Genomic DNA, 20,027 nt, shown 5'->3' with positions numbered 1-20,027 from the left:
ATGCTACTCCGTGCTCATTTCATCTAGAGATAATTTTATTTATCTGGAGATTATTTTATCTGAAATGAAAGGAAAAACACCTTTGGTGTGTGTGAAACCTGAGGCCTTTTTTAGGTCCACGTTGCTAAGGTAGAATGTTACTGAAGCAAGCAGAGTGGGCTGGTTCAGGAGAAAGGAAATTCCCCATCCCTGTGGATGTCTAAACTGGACTGGACAACCACGTGGCATGAAGGTTTCCTGGAAGAATGACCTCGAAAGAGAAGGAGGGGAAGCCAGGAGAGAAGCAGCAGCGGGAACAAAGGCGTGAGAAGTGAAAGTAAAGGGTGTGCTCTGAGAAGAAGAGGTAAAATCAGCTTAGCTACATGAAGGTAAAGTAGACTGTTACGGGGCTGAATTGTATTCCCCCAAATACATATGCTGATGTCCTAACCCCCAGTACCTCAGGATGGGACTGTGTTGGGAGACACATAAAGTAAGGTTATTAGGGTGCACCCCACTCCAGAATGACTGGTGTCCTAATAAAGAGAGGGAATGAGCACAGACATGAACAGACCATGTGAGGACACAGGGAGAAGAGGATCATCTCCAAGCCAAGGAGAGAGGCCTTCGAAGAAGCCAACCTTGTCAACACTTTGGTCTTCAACTTCCAGCCTCCAGAACTGTGAGAAAAATCAGTGTCTGTTGTTGAAACCACCCAGTCGGTGCTATTTGTTACAGTAGCCCGAGCTGACTAACACAAGAATGATGAGAAGCAAAGCTGGGGGAGGAGACCAGAGACAAAACGCAGAGGACTCCTGGCACCATGAAAGCCAGGCAGAAGAATTCAAGCTTAAAGGCATTTGTAGTGGTTTTACATATTAAGTGTAATTAGCAAAATGTTTCTCAACAAAAGATAGAAGGGAGAGACGCCCACGGTGATGAAGAGAGTAGGGATCGCAGTGAAGGGGGTTTGTTTCTTGTGGAGTGCCATGTCTACTGCTGGCTGTAAACGTTTTAAAATGGTGACAAAATCACAGATGCAGAGGTAGAGAGCCAGGAGGGCAGGGCATCTGGAAACCATGCAAGGTAGAGGGAAAACTGCTCTTCATGTTGAGCCTGGATCAGAAAATAATAGGTAGGTAGTGGTGGTGCCTCTCTCAGACCTCAGCTCAGTGAAAGGAAGAACCTTCTAGCAATAACAGTTTGCCAACACTGATGAGTTCTCTGTATGAGATACTATTCACAGGTGCCCAAAGAAAAGAAGACCTTTCTCTATAAGATGGGGTTTGGACTAGGTCACTTGAGCTATCCGTCCACTTGCTCCTTTCCCAAGCCATTCTGTGTTCATGGAGGCAGGTCTGGTCCTTTGGGAAGTTCCACTTTTCTGTGACCCAGGGAGACTCCCCATTCTCTCTTCCATTACTCAAGCAGCAAGGTGAGCAGAGAGCAAGCCGTTCTATGAGAATCGAGTAAAAATAAGGATCCATGGAACCTCTTTCTTGGGATCTCTCTTCCTCCACCTGCGAATGGGAAATGCAAACTACACCTAACACCTGCTGGGGTCTTGAGCAGCCAGACTTGTAGCTGAATCAGGTCCACCTTTGCTTCTGGATTGCAGTGAACTGCCTCTAATGGCATGCTTAACGGATTTTTAAAGATAATATGGAGAATTTCCTGCAGGCCAGAGACCTTCCAAGCTGAGGTCAGTGAAGGTGATCTCACAGGGCCCACTGGGAGTTGGAAGGAGGGTGGCCACCGTCACCCAAGGCGCTGTGCCGGGAGAACAGCGAGAACAGCCCACTTACCCTGGCCACAGGCAAGAGCCTATCAGGAAGGCCTCACGGAGGTGGCACCCTGAAAGCTGAGGAGGGTTTCAAAGGAAGAACAAAAATGTGAAGGGGCCAGAGGGAATGAAGAACATTTGAGTGGGAACACAGAGCTCTCCAGGCAAAGGTGTGAGAAGTGAGCCTCATTTGGGGGACCGGGGAGTTTGGACACCTTTGGTGCATGACAGATTGGTCACATTGCAGCCATTGGTATGAGCCTCCCCTGGTTCTGAAACTTGGCCACAGAGCCCAGAACCCTCACCGTACCCCTGGGCTCAGGAGCTCCTGGTCTCCTCCACAAAAGGATGTGTTTTCACTTGACTCATCTTCCTACATTTGTATCAACCCTGTCATAGGTTCTGCTTGTTTTTTTTTTTTTTTTTTTTTTTTTTTTTTTTTTTTTTGTGGCTGAATCAACTGTGTGCAATATGTCCACCTCTCCTGGTTGAATCAGTGCTTACACCCCACCGGCAGGAGGTCAGGTCTATAGTTTGGAAAGCAACAGCTTCCCTCACAAGCAGTAAAAACCCAGCCCAGGCTCAGTTTGCCTTCGCAGGGAAACAGGCTTCTCTTCCCAACAGACCTTGTTTTCCAGGCCATTAAAACCCTCGTGTGGAACAGCCACACTGTCCGCTCAGTGGAAGGCAGCTCCCCACTTTCACCACGCTGTTCACTTTCAGGGTTACCCAGATATCAACCTAGGCAATCCTGTCCCAAGGAGGTAGCCTCTTTCCTTAAACATATGTCAAAGATGATGAGGTTTCTCTTCCCTTAGGAGAGGGTAAAAGAATTCCTCCAGGAAGAAAACTGTATTTGTTTAGGAATATGTCTGCTGTGGTGTGAATGTTTGTGTTCTCCCCAAATTCATATGTTGAAATCCTAACCCCCAAGGGGATGGTTTCAGGAGGTGGGCCCTTAGGAGGTGATTAAGTCTGGACAGTGGAGCTTATGAATGGGGTTAGCACCCTTATGAAAGAACTCCCCCCACCCACCAAGTTCCCTCACTCCTTCCACCATGTGAGGACACAGCCAGAGAAGACTGCCCATGAACCAGGTAGTGAGTCCTCACCAGACACTGAATCTGCTGGTGCCTTGATCTTGGACGTCCAGTCTCTGGAATTATGAGGAATAAATAGCCGTTTTTTATAAATCACCCAGTCCATAGTCTTTTGTTATAGCGGCCCCAGTAAACCCAGATAATACTCCACTAAATCACTGCAATTAGGGGTTGAGGCTCGAGGAACTCCGGGCAGGTATTTATTTGTTCATTGCTCTGGAAAAGGAAGGGGGGAGGGACAGAAAGGAGGATGGGGAAGGGACCAGAGAAAGAGTAGAATGATACTCTTCATAACACTCATCTTCCTCCCTCTAATTCTGCTATAAATGTTCTGTGTCGTTAGACTACTTGGGGTAATAGGTGAAGGAGCAGAGTTCTGTGGCGTGGTGTGATGTGACCGAACAAGATCTGCAGCATGAAGGTGGTGAGAAGCACAAGGAAGTGACCCTAGAAACCGGCCTGGCAGAGAGCCTGGCACAGGACCTTGGGCCACCTGCCACAGGCTGTGGAGAGGAGTCTCCGCAAGGCCTCACTGCAAGACAAGGGGCAGGGGCCCCGCCTGAAACTGCAGTTAACACACATTGCTGCCCTGATAATATCCAGTGAATGTATCGAGGGCTCATTTCGTGTGACGCACCAACGCGAAGAGCTTTATATACATAAATATATGGTCTCTTTGTAATCTTTGCAGTATCACTTTAAGAAAAGCACTACTGTTATTGCCATTTGGACGTGGGGACGCTGAGGATCAGAGGGGTTAAGAATGTGCTGGAGACCACGTGGTTGGGAAGTAAGGAGCCACACCTTGAGTTTGAGTGCTGGCTCCCAACCATTATGAACACTGCCTGCTGATAGATTGTGAATTGTTTGTGTGCAGGCCGGATGTTTCTCTGCCTCCACCAGGAGACTGGATTGCTCCATAGTCAAAGGAGCAAAACCATCAGGCCCAAGCTTGTGCTGCGAGGAGAGGAGCAGGTGAAGGAAGGATAAGGGGTTGGGGGATGGCACACATAGTAGTAAGTTGAGGTGCTTGCCATTTTCCTGGAAAGTGAAAGGTGGGGTTAAGAACAGAGTCCTGGGGTCCTCTCTCCAACCTTAGGGTACACACACACACACACACACACACACACACACACATATACAGAAGAAGCCCAGAAGGCAGGCAACACAGTTAATGAATATGGTAGAGGTTGGAGAGCGGTTATCAACGGCACATTTGTGAAGATAAGTTGTGACCTGTTTGAGGCACATTCTGGGACCTTGTCATTAAATAGCTATAAATAAACGGCAGAGGACAGGAGTTCCCAGAGATGTATCTGGGTCCCTTAGGGTTTCTATGAGAATACCATCAGCCTGGTGGCTTCACTGGACAGAGATGGGGTTAAAAGCAAGAACTAAAAGGCAACCTTGGGGGAAATAAACTACTTTTGAAAGTTATTTGAGTGTTGGAGAGGGCAGAGTAAGGGCCTGGCTGTGCATCAACTGAGAAATCTGGAAGGAACGGAATGTGGAAGACTTACAGGAAGAAGAAGGAGCAGGAAGGGGGATCAATCATAAAATGAAATTCCTGAGTCTACTTGGATTCCAAAGGCAGCACATTTTTTGCCTGAGGAAAACATTCTTAATACAGCTCTGGGGGTGGTAGTTCCCTGAGTGATAGAGATTAGTAATCAAATTATTTTCAAGGCTGATGAGCCCACGACAACTCTGGCACCCAGCCACAGCATCCCATGGACGGGGTTCAGCAAATGCCTTCTCCTCTCCATCTCCTCGGCCTTTGTACACACATTTCAAGCACCAGGGGCCAGTAAGGGCCAAAGAAACAGGTCTTGGTTCGTTTTGGTTTGTTTTTCAGCCCTTCACTGTGATCCTGCAGACACTGATTGAACACCTCCTCCACGATACCCACTGAGGGGGGATTCAGGCACTGTGACTCATGTGACTGCCAAGATTTTCATAGTCTAATTGGGAAAGATGATGTTATGAACTGAATGTTTGTGACCCCTCCCTCCCCATAATCCACATGTTGAAGCCCTAGCCTGTGGTGTCTAGACATATGGTCCTTATGGGAAGTAATTAAAGTTAAATGAGGTCATAATGGTGGACCCTGACCTGATAGACTTAGTGTCCTTACGAATAAAGGAAGAGTAACCAGAGCTCTCTCTTTCTCTTTCCTTGCACACAAACACATGGAGGAAAGGCCATGAGAGGACGTAGCAAGATGGCAACAGTCCACAAGCCAGGAAGAGGGTCCTCAGCAGAAATAGACCATGCTGGCACCAGCCTCCAAGACCTGTGGGAAAATAAATGTCTGTTGTATAAGCCCCCCAAGCTATGGTACTCTGTTATGGCAGTCTGCACTGAAGAAGGCAGAGGCACACATATAATTAACAATAAAATGAGGCAGAAGGAAAATCCGATCAGAGTCAGATTGAGGGCCTGGCAGGGGTGGTGCTCAGGTTAGAGCCTGAGAGGTGTAAGTTTGGGAAGTTCAGGAGAGACAGTCCTGAGAGAGAACACCACCAAAAAAGGCCAGAGGCTGGGAAAATCCACCAAGTTCTCAGGGAGCCTTGGGTAGATGAAAGGTTGGGCTTCATGATTGAGTCCATGGAGACATGATACGTTATTTCCCCCAGGGTGAGCATGAAACCATTTTTGTCATGTTAAGAACAAAGCAAAACAAAACCTAAAGAGGAGGAAATAGCTGCCTGACTCTGGCTGCAGACAGAGAAGCTGGTGCTAATACACATCCCTAAGTAATAGAATTGGCTTCATACTAGCGGTTGTCAAAGTGCTGTCCCTGGGCCAGCAGCATTATGAGTGCCTGTGAAACTGTCCAAAATGCAAATTCTTGGGTCCCACCCCAGGCGTGCTGCATTAGAAACTGTAGAGTTGGAGCCTCATAATCTGTGTTTTCAGCCTTCTGGGTGATCCTGATGGCACTGATGTTGGAGAGGCACGACTCTGGGCCTCCATGGAGGATCTAGGTTGCTTCCTCTTAGAACGTTTTCCAAAGTGTGTTCATTCCGGTATCAGGAAGCCCTCTGCCCACTCATGTCTTTTAGCAGCTGATGAGATTTTGAGCATTTTGTTTATTTGAATCCCTCTGATGCCCCTCATTCCCACAGGTTTTGAAGACCATCTCTAAATGAGCACTTTTTCTTCCTAAAGCCTCCTCAGATCTGAACAAATGTTTACTGAGTACAGGTTTTGCATCCTGACATTTGCTGGAATAGGATCAAGAGACAAAGAGCCACAAGACAAGGTCTCTGCCTTCTACCATTCCATTAGCAAGGCATGTACTTGTGAAAAATAAATTTATCTCAAGATAACATGTGCCTGGCATACACGGTTGGTACAGCCAAGAACTCTGGAGGAGGGGTGCTTGGGGAAGGTGGAATGTGAGTGTCTGTCCTATGCCCAGTTCCTTTCCCTCCACCAGACTTTTCTAGTCCTAAATATCCTACATGCTTCATAGTTCCTGTGAAATACCCTTTTTGTACCGTCAGGCAAAACCTGATGCTCTTCTGCCCTCTTCCTTTCCAAGTAGGCGTCCCCTTCACAGATTCCCCATTCCTGTAGACTGAGCATCACCTCATCCTCTGAACTCCTCCCACCCCCAAGGCAAGCTGGTTCCTGCTTATCTGGCCAAGCACCTCTCTGTATTCCCTCTCCTCACCGCATGGAGAAGTAAGGAGAAGAAAGCAGGAAGTGGGCTGATTCTGGGGGCCTGCCCTCCAACCATCTTCTCTGGACACTAGCAGTGTGGGCAGACGTGACACCCAAGCCTACAGCAAGAACTCCAGGCCATGTCAATCTGTCAACACCTCCCTTCACCCTTCACTGCCCCTTGCTTCTTAAACCCCCCAACTCCAACCACACACACTCCAGAGTAGACATTGTAGGAACCCGCCCTTCTGTGGCTACCATGAGGGTCTTTCTTTTTCTTTCTTTCTTTCTTTCTTTCTTTCTTTCTTTCTTTCTTTCTTTCTGACTTTATTTACGTATTTGAGAAAGAGAGAGAGAGAGCATGAGCAGGGGGAGGAGCAAAGGAAGAGGGACAAGCAGACCCCTTGCTGAGCAGGGAACCTGACATGGGTCTTGATCTCACAAGTCTGAAATCATGACCTGAGCCAAAACCAAGAATCCGATGCTCAATCGACTGCGCCACCCAGGTGCCCCCATGAAGGTCTTTCTAAAGAGCAGTATCATCTGTCACTTTTTATCTCTCCAGGGTCTGAGTCTTTAAAAGCCACATCTTCAGCCTTCACCCATGTCTCCAGACTTCTTCATGGGTCTGGTCACAACTTCCATTTCATTCTTGCTCTCTTACATGCTATTCTTCCTCTTTCCTTGCCTCATTCTCACTCTAAACTCCAGAGTACTCTTTTCCAGCTCACACTGTCTTCTTGAGAGGGGACCAAAGGGGAAGAATGGAAGAGGCAGTCTCTGTCTGTGGAACTGGCTGGTGAATCACTGGGGAGTGTGGTTTGTGGTGTGTTCCATCCCTGAGAATGGAAAAGGCAAAGCTTCCAGTGACGGGCCCTTGCCTGAGGTACCAGCAACCCTGAAGTCCTTATGCTGGATCAAAGGGGAGTGGTGGACTCTAGGCCTGATAGAATCTGAGCATACAATCACATCCCTAAAGGTATTGCTCCAGCAACTTACAACCTTGAATCAAATCTTGTGGTCATGCCACATGATCTTTGGGTTTCTCAACCATGTCCAGGATACTGGGCAGAATTCAGGTTCTCCCATTTTAAAGACCCTTGATAAAGATATTCCAGGCAACAGAAAATACAGTATCTTGTTTCCAGCTTGTATCTGCAAACTTTTTTTTTCAATAATTTTATATATGGTCCTTGGTAGTGTAAATTAATGACCAGTGCTGGTTTTCTCAGCAGGAATTAAGAAAGAATAAAGAGGGACAGATTGGTATGGCTGCTTAAGTGATTGACTCACTAGCTTATAGTCTTTCTTCTGTTTATTCGTTCATTCCTAAAGCCATTTGTTCATCCATCCATCCATTTTTATGTATCATATATGCTTGAACATAAGGCAAAGCTCCTCCTTTCCCCAAATTATCTGTCAGAAAAGAAGGATATATTCTAGTTCTTACAGAATCTTTCATAGTGTGGGCTGCCCTCTCAGTTACCCTATTTTGAACAAAAATATACTCTGGGAAAAAGTTTTAGCCTGATACCACTTCAATCAATGCCTCCAAAAGAAGGCCTTACAAAGGCCACCTAATATATATATATATATATATATATATATATATATATATATATTTATTTATTTATTCATGAGAGAGACACACAGAGAGAGGGGCAGAGACATAGGCAGAGGGAGAAGCAGGCTCCCCACAGAGCCACCCAGGTACCCCCTAAATGTACATTTTAAGAGAATGAATTTTATGGTACATGAATTAGGTCTCAAGAAAGCCGCTATTGAAAAATAAAGAAACACTTTCTGGATTAAGAAGAAACAGCCAACTCTCTTTAGACTAGATAAATGATAGGGACAATGATAAAGGCTAGAATGTGAGTATGGTTCCAGTGGCAAAAGGAAACTGATGTCAAAGATTGGAATGAGGTGTTGAATGTTTTGTAACAGGGGGAGTTGGAGAAAAGCCAGTATATTTATTTAATGTATTATTTTATACAGTATGTTATTTAAAACATGTCACTAAAATAATATATTAAATATTACCCTAAAACATTTACATATTCACATCAGCTTTTTTTTTTTTTTTAAACAATCCTCCTTATTGGGAGGCACACATATGGTCAGTTTCAGGCACACATTGTACGTATCAAATGCCGGCGGTATGTAAGGCACCATCTGTGTCCTTGGGATATAACACCGACTCTTAGTACTGACATGGTTCTGACCTCAACAGAGGTTCCAGCCTCATTCATTTAAATTAAAATGGAGCTCAATTTTGAAGTAATTTATATGAAAAGTTTGTAAAACTGATTATAAAACCTCATGGGTCATTCCTAATATATCAGGGTGTCCTTGGTTCCTTGGAGCTCGGGTGAAAATTCTATACTTTTTTCCTCATAATTATGCACATTTGCTCAGAGGGGGAAATTAGGCATCATCTCTCAGGCTGTTCATGTACACAGTACCCTGCTACCCCAACGCATAAACATGCCACACCCCACTCTGGATTCCTTATTTTGAGATCATTCTTTATGGAATCTACTTGAATCTGGACCCATTCTCTAGGCCCCCAAACACATAAACCATCAGGACCTCAAGCACCAGAGGCCCAGAAAGGATTCAAGAAGACCAGGCCCCAGGAGACACAGGGAGGGCCCAGGGACCCCTGTGTGAGGGGTTGAGGGCCCCACAGGCATCTGCCTCCCTGTTTCCACCCCAAAAGAGTCTACTTTTACCTGGTTTAATATAGGGCTTTTGCCTGAGATCCATTTTGAAGAAAGCTCTCTACTAGTTAACAATTCCCCAAACCTCCTTAGTGCATGTACAAATAAAAAACCCTGAGACTTGGGCAGGCTTACCCAGGTGACTCACCCAAGATCATGCAGCAGGACAGTGATAGAGCAGTCAGTGACCAGACCCAGTTCTCTCCAGCCCAGAGCAGGGCTCTCCCTCATGCCTCTCCCTGGGACTGAACACAGGTTGGAGGCTAAGTGTTTAGCAAACAGGAGCTGGAAGGGGTTTTCTACCCAGAGAGTCAGGTAGAGAAAGAAGGAGAGGGCTCAAAGGTACACTCAGACCAGTGGAGGGCCACTCTCTGTGGAGATAAAGGAGCCAATGTGTACTATGTGCTTTCAAATCTTGGGACCGCAGGATCCCAAAAGCTCTCTGAGTGCAGTTACCGTGGCAAGCCCTATGCCTGTGCACAGTTAGGTCGAGGTCTGGGTTACTAAAAACTGGCAACTTCTGCCTTGCAAATCTCTCTTCCATATTCCCAAAGCAATTTCCTTTTTTCCTACACCCTGTCTTTCTCCCATCATACAGTCTGGCCTAGATGAACTCAACACACAAGAGGATAAAGGAGAAGGGAAAGGCAAGGACCCATGGATTAGAAAGACACAGGAGTCGTTTATAGAGATTATTGAGCTCCTGCTCTAAATCCCGGACTTCCTCTCCCTGGGCTCTAGGAAGCCTCTATGTAGGAAGCCTCTATGTTCAGAAGAGGCTAGGAGTGTATCCTGACCCCTGGGAAGAATGCGGTCCTTGCTCTGTTGCAATAGGTAGTAGTGATACCAGCACTGGGAAGGAGGAAGATGGCACCTGGCTGGGTGAGCCAAGCACCAGTGTGTAGGGAAGGATGGAAACAGGATCTCCTATCCTGGGAAACAGAGGCAGTTAAGAAGGAGAACAAAATGAAAAGCACTACCCTGCCCCAGAATTTCACCCAGGGATGAGCTGATAAATTCCGGCTCAGAGGATGCAAAGAAGCCCTGAGGCTGAGGTGGGAGCAACAGGTTTCCCAAGGGGGCAGGTCTTGAATGGAGCCTCTGGGAAAGTCAGGTTGGGGAAGGTGGACAGGGCTTTGGGCGGGAAAATGGGACTTGAACAAAGATTTGATGGGACCCAACAAGCAGATCATGTACAGCTAGGATTAGTGACAGATAAGATATGAGCAGAGAAAAGCAGAGAGGAGAAGGGGAAGAGAACTTCAAGGTATCTGACCTGGGTGTTCTAGGAGAATGACAACTGCGTTATTGGGAGGGTTGCCTGGAGGAAGAGATGGTTTGGTGTGAAAAACTGATGTATTTGGTTTCTGAGACAGATAGTGCTTAAGGTGAATTACTCGGGTAGAAATGCCCTATATATAGACTCTTGGAAGTAGGAGGAGCCGAAGGGAGGAAGGTGTGGCTGGAGGTAGAGCCCAGGAGTCAGGTGAACTGATGAGGGTGGATGGGGGGCAGTGGATCTAAGTGCATGTTGCTCCTTGATTCCCGAGGAGGCTGCCGTACAGAGGTTGTTATTAGGCCTGAAGACAGGCTAGCACTTAGCGCATACCTAGCAAAGATGAAGTCTGCGGGAAAGGGCTTATCCGTGAATCAAGGACTTGGAAGAAGGAGAGGATTAAGGAGAATGGCAAATTGTGGATCTAACCTAAATAATTTGATGTTCCCATAAACCCTACGTCTTTTTTTTTTTTAGATTTATTTATTTATTTTAAAGGGAGAGAGAGAGCATGAGCGGGAGAGGCAGAGGGAGAGAGAGAGAGAATCTCAAGCAGACTCTGTGTTCGGTGCAGAGCCTCACACTGGGCTTGACCTGGGTCACTGAAACCAAGAGTCAGATGCTTAACCGACTGTGCTACCCAGGCACCCCCACCCTACATCTTTTCAATTCAACTAAGGACCAATTTCAACATAGAGAATGGAGAAGTCCCCAGTTAATTAGTTAACAGATATCTCCAGGACCCCCCAAATCATCCTGAATTACATAATTTATCCAGACTCAAGACATGAAGTGCTATAACATGTCTTACCGGCTCTTCCTGAAATGTCAAGCCCGCTACTGCCCAAATTTGACCAGGGGCCCCTTCACTCTAGGCAGCTCTCTGAAGTCTTCAGAATAAAGTCCAAACTCTTCAGCTGCCAGGTTCATGACTTACCTTACTTTCTACCCTTATCTTTATTGTCCTTTGACACCCTCAGCTCCGCCCAAAATGAGTCATTCAGGCTAGGCCTTCCCACCTCCCTGCTTTTATTTACAGTCTTCTCTGACCACAAGCACCATCCCAAGTCTCCATGGCCATCCCCTACCTGCCCTTTCAAGAGCTTTTCCAAATGCCACTTCCTCCAGGAAGCATCCCTAGACTCCCCAGACAGAAATAAGCTCCCTATCCTCTGACATCATCGCATCTTATGGGTGTGTCTTTTATGGCACTGCAGGTCCCCATCTCATCTTACAGTTACGTATCTTTATTTATTACCTCCCTGGCCCGGCTATAACCTTACTGAGAACAGATCAAGTCCCTCACAGGTAAATAACGACTGACCCTGAGAGTCAAGGAGGTCAAGAGGGGAGAAAGAGTAGACAAATCTCTAGAACAGGTTACAAATGAGAAAACTAAGGCTCTGTGTGGCAATGTCACCTGGGTAGAAAGTGACCGAGTCAAGGCTCAAACCCACCTCTCTCCAATCCCAAAACACTCATCTCTTCAGGAATAGTGTCTGAGGTACTTTCTGGGGCATTTTCATACATGTCAAGGACCTCACCAGGGATACTATACTTTTTCTTCACTTTCAAGTGAGAAAAATGAGGTCTGGAAAAGTCAGGCAACGCACCTGTAGTGTCACGCAGCTAGTGAGTGGCAAAATCTAAACTAGGGCAATGTCTTCTGACTCCTGATCCTCTTTTCATTAACCCAGGCCCCCAGCTTATCTGCAATGGGGGCTTGGGAACTCAAACCCCACACAGCCACTTAGGACTGCCTCGACGGACCTCACTGCGTAGATGGATGTCACTGTACATCGGTGGAGGGATGGAGGGATTCCCAGGTTCCTGTAAATAGTGGAGGGAGGTAACTGGCTGCTAGCAAGGGTACCTTCTGAGGCACCTGAGTGTCAGATCTCCGAGAACCTGCCTGGAGCAGGAATGGGGAGGGAGGAAAGTAGAAACCTAAGCAAGGGAGAGGAGCTAAGGCCCCACCACAAATGCCCCTGGATAGGAGATGTGCTTGAGGGACACATCAGTGGCTCAGTGGTTGACAGTCTGCCTTCCACCCAGGGCCTCATCCTGGAGACCTGGGACTGAGTCCCACATCGGGCTCCCTGCATGGAGCCTGCTTCTCCCTCTGCCTATGTCTCTGCCTCTCTCTCTCTCTCTCTCTCTCTGTGTGTGTGTCTCTTATGAATGAATAAATAAAATCTTAAAAAAAAAAAAAAGAAGATTCACTTGAGGCTAGGGAGGAAGTAGGGGGCGGAGCCAACTGCATAATTTGGAAACCAGGAAAAGATGTGATGCTCCAGGGGCCAGGACCAGAGGAGGGGCTGTTCTCTGGGGGATGGTTAATGGATCCCTGCCCCTCCTCATCCTCCAGGAGCAAAGCCCAAACTCAGGACAGAATTCCCAGCAGGACTTGGAGGAGTCTCCTGGACCTTCGGGCATCCCAGTAGGGACGCAACAGCTGGGGGAGTCTGAGAGAGCCGGGCGGTGGGCAGATCCTCAGGGAAAGAAGGGGCACAGGGAAGGGGGGAACAGTCCTCAAAGTTGTTGGAAGGATCCGCCTAACCAGAAGGGAGTCAACGACTAAACCCAGCGCTGAGTTCTCACCAGATGGCGTGGTGTGTCCCTGTGGGCCACCCTGGCTAGGGAGTGATGTGGCCAGATTCTTTGCTGGTGGATTTCAAGACAGAGAAGGCAAGAAGGGCATTGGAGAGGAAGAAAATGTTAGTGCATTTGTCGTCGAGATAGAAAAGGGGAAGGATCGCCCTTCCGTGGATGTTGGCAGTGGTTGATCTCAGTTCTAATCGTGTTGCCCAGCTGCCTTATGAAAGCAGCAATTCCCTTAGGGCTGGGGAAAGGGAAGAACAGGGGGAGAAGGTGCTGGGAACCAGAGGAGCGTCCCTTCCTGCCGCCCACCCAGAGCCTACCTGCAAAACAAATCCTGCATTCCCACCCATCCACCCGCTGTGTCTAGGTAAAAAGGGCATTGGAATTTGCAGCCTCCAGCCTGCTCTCTTAATCAAACTGTCATCATGAGTAATAATTATCCCTTGGGAAACAGCAGAATGACTCAAAGAGCGGTCCCCTCCCCCCCTACACCCCCTCGCACAGCTCAGAGCTTTGTTCAGGGTGCTAAGAACCCTGGAAAACGAAGCCACCAGCTGGTGAAGGCTCGTAGTCTAAGTGACCAGTGTCTGCTGGGCAGTCAGAAAGTCTCTTCAGCTAAAGCGCTCATTAGGCCTGGCTGTTCATCCAGTGCAGTGAATTGGGGGTGGAGCGCGGGGCAAGAAGCACCTACTGCTGGAGACGAGCTGCCTGTCAACGAGACAGCATGCTCCAGAAGCCCTGAGTCGAGTGCTGCCCCTCAGATGATGGCCTTTTTCCTCAGGGGCTTCTGCATCAGCTCGGATTAACCTTAAGTGTAAAGATATAAAGATGAGGAGAGACACACTTATGCAATGTCTACCATGTGCCTGTTGAAGGACTGAAATTTTGTGTACTGTTGAGGCTATTAGGAAGCTAGTGCTTAAGACCATCTGGAATGTTAAAATATTGAAACAGGGCCATGCCGGTTGGTACATGCCTGCCACCCTGGCCCCCTGCCTGCCTGCGTGCCTGCCTCCTCTAGCACCACTGTCTTATGGATGAGGAAGACAAGGCCAAGTGACTTGCCTCACATCAAGCAGTAAATCTGGGAGCTGGAGTTGGAACCTAGGGCGACTAACTCCACGCTTTGGCACTTGATCACTAGACTACTGGCCCTGTTAGGGTTACAGGCCACTGTCCCATCCTTACTCCTCCCCCCTTTATCCTAAACCAACTCAGAGTCTAAGAGAAACCCTCAATCACTGAGCCAGCAAGAAGTTCTCTTAATTACCATACTTGCAGCCCTAAGCATGCCAACAGTTGGGTATCCCCAGTCAAGCTTGTGTGACTACCTCAGAGCTCCATTCATCTGGGAGGTCAGGGCCAAATGATCCAGAGCTCATGACTCCAGCGCAGGGGGATATCTAGGGATCTACCACTCGGGGTCTACCCTACGGTATGCTCCCTCCCTTCCTTTCCTTCACCACCAGTTGTGTTTGCCTTAGCAGTATTCAGGACGCATGGAGCTACTGCCATCACCATGGAGGTCCCTCGCTAAGAGATATACTCTTTCCAGGCTTTTCTGAACAATGAGAAAGGAGTATAAGGTGCAGTAGGAAGATTTTGGCTGACATGGGTAGGGGTTGGTGTCCATGGTGGATATATGATGCCGGGACAGCTGTACACAAGCACTCAGTCCCTGAAGATCCTCTGTAAGTTGGACACTGCTGAGTCTAGGATAAATTAGATCCCTCTTGGCTAGAGTTATGGGATGAATAATGTCCCCTGAAAGACCTGCTTGGTCTCAAATTCCACCCACATCAACGGTCACTAGATATGAAATGCTATTTCCTTTGAGACAATAATTGGTTTCTCCCCGACCCCTGCCAGGGGTCTATAGTCAAATTTACAAAATGCTAGAGGACCCAGGGATACAGAAGTCTTTTTCTGCAGGACGTTGACCATACAAATACACACGAGAAAGCTCCAAAAGCCTGCTCATCTGAACATCTCACCAATGGAACACCCATAACTATCCCATGGCATAGAGTTTCTCCGAACACTGGCAAATGCTGCTCTAAAGAGCTGGGGACAAAGCACTTACCACTGGGCAGGGGGATGGGGAGATTCAGCTATTGGAAAGGGACCATTTTGAACTTCATGGTCTCCCCAAAGGGGAAACCAATTTCCATTTCCTCTTTTTCTTAACAAGTTCTGAACTCCCTCTGGTTTCCTTTTAGGAGTCCCCTAATTTGCTCTCACAAATGCTCCCATTAAAGTGAAAACATGGGGCAGCCCCGGTGGCTCAATGGTTTAGCGCCGCCTTCAGTCCAGGGCGTGATCCTGGAGACCCAGGATTGAGTCCCATGTCAGGCTCCCTGCATGGAGCCTGCTTCTTCCTCTGCCTGTGTCTCTGCCTCTCTCTCTTTCTGTGTGTGTCTCTCTCTGTCTCTATAAATAAATAAATAAATAAATAAATAAATAAATAAATAAATAAAATCTAAAAAAAAAAGTCAAAACATGGTTCACAAGACACCCCTACTTCATCTACCCTTGAAATGAGTCTATTTTTCTAATAAGGTACTCGTAAAAATGGGAATGATGGCAGCCACATTTTACAGCACATTTGTTTCCATCAGGTGCTGTGCTAGGTGTTTTATGTGGATTCCCTCTTGCAATTCATTCATATTTCCCTTCAGTTAATTCTGCCCTGAGCCACCACCTCTCCCCCACCCACCCTCCTCCAAAGAGGAGAGCAGCGTATCTCCTCCCTTGGAAGCAGGTCATATGGGAAGGGAGAGGTAAAGCTGGGAGACAAAGGAACACACAGCCAATTCAGGCTCTCCCTCTCTGCTCTGGAGCTAACCTGCTCTCTCAGTAGAAGCAGGACCCCTACCACATCCCCGGGACCTTTGAGTGCTCGATAAAGAGAAACAGAAATCAATGAGCCTTAAGCACTTTGTGGATGCTGCGTTGGTCACCCCCATGAAGGTGTTACAAAAATTACTCTCTGCCACTCTTCCTTTAGCACTCACCGCATCCACATACATTCTCACGGAGCTCTCAACCTGGACACACAGGTATTCCTGTACTCTTTCGGAAAAGAGATTCTGGGGGCTCTGAGGAACTAAGTGGTTCACATGGAGCCTCGCGGTGGGCAAGTGGCCAAGCTGTGACTTGAATCCAGGTCCATCAGGCTCCAGAGCCCAGTCTCTTTCTGAGGCATCACAGTCCTTCAGCTGTGTAGATAAACACGCAGACCAAGGATTTTTTTTTTTTTTTTAAAGAAATAACATGGTCAGTCAGTGAAGGAGTCCCAAACTGGAAGCAGGAGGATTGGTTACAAGATAGATATGCCCTGAGACTGTTCTCGTGGCACTGGGCGCTGCTCATCCTTCACTTCCCAGAATGGTAGCATCTTGACCTGCCTTCTAGAAGAGTGTTGCCGGATAAAATACCAGATATCCCGTTAAATTTGAATTTCACATAAACAATACATAATGTCTTAGTATAAGTATGTCCCAAATATTGCACGGGCTATACTTATATTTGAAAAATATTCATTGCTTATCTGAAATTCAAATCGGAGTGTCCTGTGTTCTTATTCGCTAAATCTGGCAAACACCGCCCCCCTCCTCCCAGAGTCAGAGGCATGCTGGGAAGTCTCCTGCCTGGCTCTTGGTCCCAAGTGTTGCTCCAACCGGAGTTGCCATGGCAGCCTGAGCAGGCCCTTCTGGAGCTGTGTCTACTTACCTCTCCAGCTTCACCTCGCCCCTGCCCTCTACATGCTCCAAACATGCTGAGCTACTTTCAGTTTCCTGAATGTGTCATGCTGCTTCTGGCCTCAGCTCTTAGCACTCGCTGTGCTCTGTGCCCGTCTTCTTCCCTCTCTCCCACTCTCTGGCTGATTCCTATTGATCCTGAGAGTCTCCACTCGGCGGCGTCACTTCTGCCAGGAAGTCTTCCCGGTACCCTGAAGCCTGCCCCCTCCCATCGCAGCCTGCTGCATTCACCATGCACCGCGCTTCTCCAGAGAGCGGGGTGGGTCACAGGCACCCTTGGGCCCCCACACCCAGCACCAGCACGTGGCCTCAGGTAGGAAGTCAGCAGATGCTTGCCGAATGAATGAACGGATGGCTAGAGAGTGCCCAGGCAGAGCTGGAGCTCTTGAACGCAACTACTTCCTTCCTCCCTCCCATCCTTACTCACTTTTTCATCTCTCCCTCCCTCAGAGTTGTGAAAGGCTGGAGCTTGGGTCCACAGCCACTTGTCCTGGCCAGGACTCAGGTAAGGAGAGAGCAGCCAAGGCAGGAGAGGTGTCCTCATGCCCCTTACCTGATCGTGCCCTACGGACTGTCCCTGGGGGCTCAGTTCTAGCTACAGGCCAGCGGAAACTTCTCTTCAGCTTCCAAATCCTTCTGGCACGTGCCCCCTCTGTGTGCAAACTCTGCTCCCCTTCTCCCCACCCCTGGCCCCTGTAAGGGAGCCTAATTGGACTGGGCCCCACGTTTAGGGTGTGGGGAGATGCCAGTGTCAGATGGCTGAGGGTTAGGGCAGGTGGTGGGGCTCGGTGGGCTCAGAACATCACCCATATGTTCCCTGTTCACCCACCCAAGGCTTTGCCCACGCACAGCCTGACAGCAGGAGAAGGCAGCACAGAACTTAACCCTTTCGTGGAATCTGGAAGGTAGTTTCACAAAGAGCCAGTGAGCAGCCAGTGGGAACTTTAACCCCCAAACACACACACACACACACACACACACACACACTGGAGTTGCGCCTCTGTGCCCCTCCCAGAGCCCCGCTTGCTTCCAGTCGGGGCTTGATTTCGAAGATGCCCTCTAGGAGGGCAGGAAGTCCATGCCAGGGCAGTGGGGTGTGCTGGGAATAGGACCAGGGTGGGGTGCTGAAGGGCACGGGGGAGGACCGGGACAGGGCGGGACGCAGGCAGCGGCTCTGAGGAAGCACCTGAAGTTGGTTGGACTGGGGAAGCCCTGCCCGGCGCTCCGACCCTTAGAGGCAGGTGGCGGGGCCGGGCCTTCTCATCACCACCCCCCCCCCCCCGGAATACGGTAGGAGGACAAAGAGGGAGAAACACCCTTCAGGGGCCAATTAACTCCCCAAATAGACGTGCTGTGCCCTGGGGAAGGCCGTCGAGCCCAGCGCGGGGCGCCCGCCGCCCGCCCCCTGAGCTGCCCTTCCAGGAACTCCGGCGGCGCCGCGCAGGTACCCGCAGCCTCGGGAGCGCCCCCCGCCCCCGCCCCCGCCAGCCCCCGCCGGCCCCCGCCGGCCCCGCCAGCCTCGGACTTGTGGCTGGGCGCTCCGCCCGGACCGCGGGCGCGGACTCACACGGAGGGAAGCGCCGACTCCGCCGGCTCCCCGTCGGCCAGGTGAGGCGCCGGCTGCGCCGCGGCAGGCACAGGTGGGTCGGGGGCGGCGGCAGGTAAGGGGTTCGCGGCCGCTCCGGAGGCCTCTGCTGAGTAACAGGGCTGACAGGTTTGTGTTTTCCCCTCTCCTCCTCCTAGTTAACCACACCCCTGCTGCTCTCCTCCTCACTTCCTTAAAGGGTGGGGTGTGTTGTCTGTGGCGCTGAGCGTGTGCCCGCTCCAGCCTCTTACCATAAACCCTGAAATAGACGCCGCCACCAATTCCCTGGGCTGCACGTGCCCACCTGGGGACCCATCTCCGGAGCCCCTGCGAGCCCTGGGAGCGGCTGACCCCTCCGATGGCTACCACCCTCCCCCGCTCCTCCCACTCCACTTGCAGGCTTGTGGAGGCCACACTTAGAGGTTGGGGTTCCTCTCCAGCCTCCAGGTAGGTTTCAGAGCGCGAGACTGTTACCTGGCTCCCATAATTTCAGCATCTGTGCCCCTCCCGGTCTCTCCCCTGGAGATCAGGGGACTGTCACCAGGGGTTTTGGAAGAACTGATCCAGGTGCTTGTGCTGTGAGAGGAGGACCGGATGGCTGCCCAAGAATTGTCACAGAAGCGGGGCAGCCTTTACCCAGCCCCATCTCCCCATCAGCTGACTTCGCCGCCCAAACAAAGAGGCTGGTTCACCTCTTTACTCAGGCCAGCTGGTCAGTGAAATTCAAGGCAGTGATTCAAGGGCATTTAGAAACCTTTTTTCCCCTATCGCTAGAAAGATTCCAGACTTTCCCCTGAGTGGGAGGAGGTGAACTGGACCTAGCATAAGGTCAGAAAGCTGGTTTGTCCTCAATGTGCCCCACATCCTCAAAGTTCCTCTCCAGAGCCCCTGCCCAAAACTTCTTCATTCTGGGTTCTGTGAAGGATTGGGATCTCCCACAGTTCTAGAACATGCTATTCACAGGGTCATCTCTGAGGATGGCGCCCCCTGGAGTTGTGCAGCCATACATGACAGACAGTCCAGCAGACACCATGGCCCTCCCTGACATTATCTCACTCACTAACCCTGAACTCAGTGGATCAGCCACCCCAGGAGAACAATAGAAAAATCCAGCATTTGGTGAACATGTCTAAATGCCAACCACTATTGCTAAGAAAGCATTCAGTTTACATGATTTCATCGAATTTCCCCCATTTTTCTGAAAAGAAAATAAAGATTTAGATTACTTAACTTGTCCAAGGCCACAAAGCTGGAGAGTTGATGTTTCTCAAAGTGTGACCAGCAAACTACTTGTAGCTTATAAAATGCAGATACCTGGATGCCACTGCAGGTTACCTGACAATCAAAATCTCTGAGCCTGAGGCCCATATCCCAACCAAGGCAACTTACAACCCACTGGATAGGAGCTCATAGCCAAAACTGCAGGAGCTCCTCCTTGTCCATCCCATTCACCCATTCATGCTGTTCCCAGTACCAAGTAATGCGGACAACCTGCAAAGCAGTCAGAAGGTGTCCAGGGAAAACTTGGCTAGGGTTTGGCGTGATAAGGC

The 20,027-nt window shown here is 49.2% G+C and overlaps 1 protein-coding gene across 3 annotated transcripts in view; it reads right to left on the bottom strand.

Moving 5' to 3' along the window:
* The window catches only part of PTK2B (protein tyrosine kinase 2 beta), a 125,158-nt gene extending 106,525 nt beyond the window's left edge, over nucleotides 1–18,633 (bottom strand). For all 3 annotated transcript variants that reach the window (XM_055346169.1, XM_055346172.1, XM_055346170.1), the window contains exon 1: nucleotides 18,460–18,633. The gene's annotated coding sequence lies outside the window, so the exon portion shown is untranslated. The remainder of the gene's footprint in view (nucleotides 1–18,459) is intronic.
* Nucleotides 18,634–20,027: the final 1,394 nt, after the last annotated feature.

Source organism: Nyctereutes procyonoides, unplaced genomic scaffold (genome assembly GCF_905146905.1).
Source record: "Nyctereutes procyonoides isolate TBG_1078 unplaced genomic scaffold, NYPRO_anot_genome, whole genome shotgun sequence".
In the NCBI taxonomy this organism is placed as follows: domain Eukaryota; kingdom Metazoa; phylum Chordata; class Mammalia; order Carnivora; family Canidae; genus Nyctereutes; species Nyctereutes procyonoides.
The sequence above is the reverse complement of the archived record's forward strand: the minus strand, read 5'-3'. Positions and strand labels throughout refer to the sequence as shown.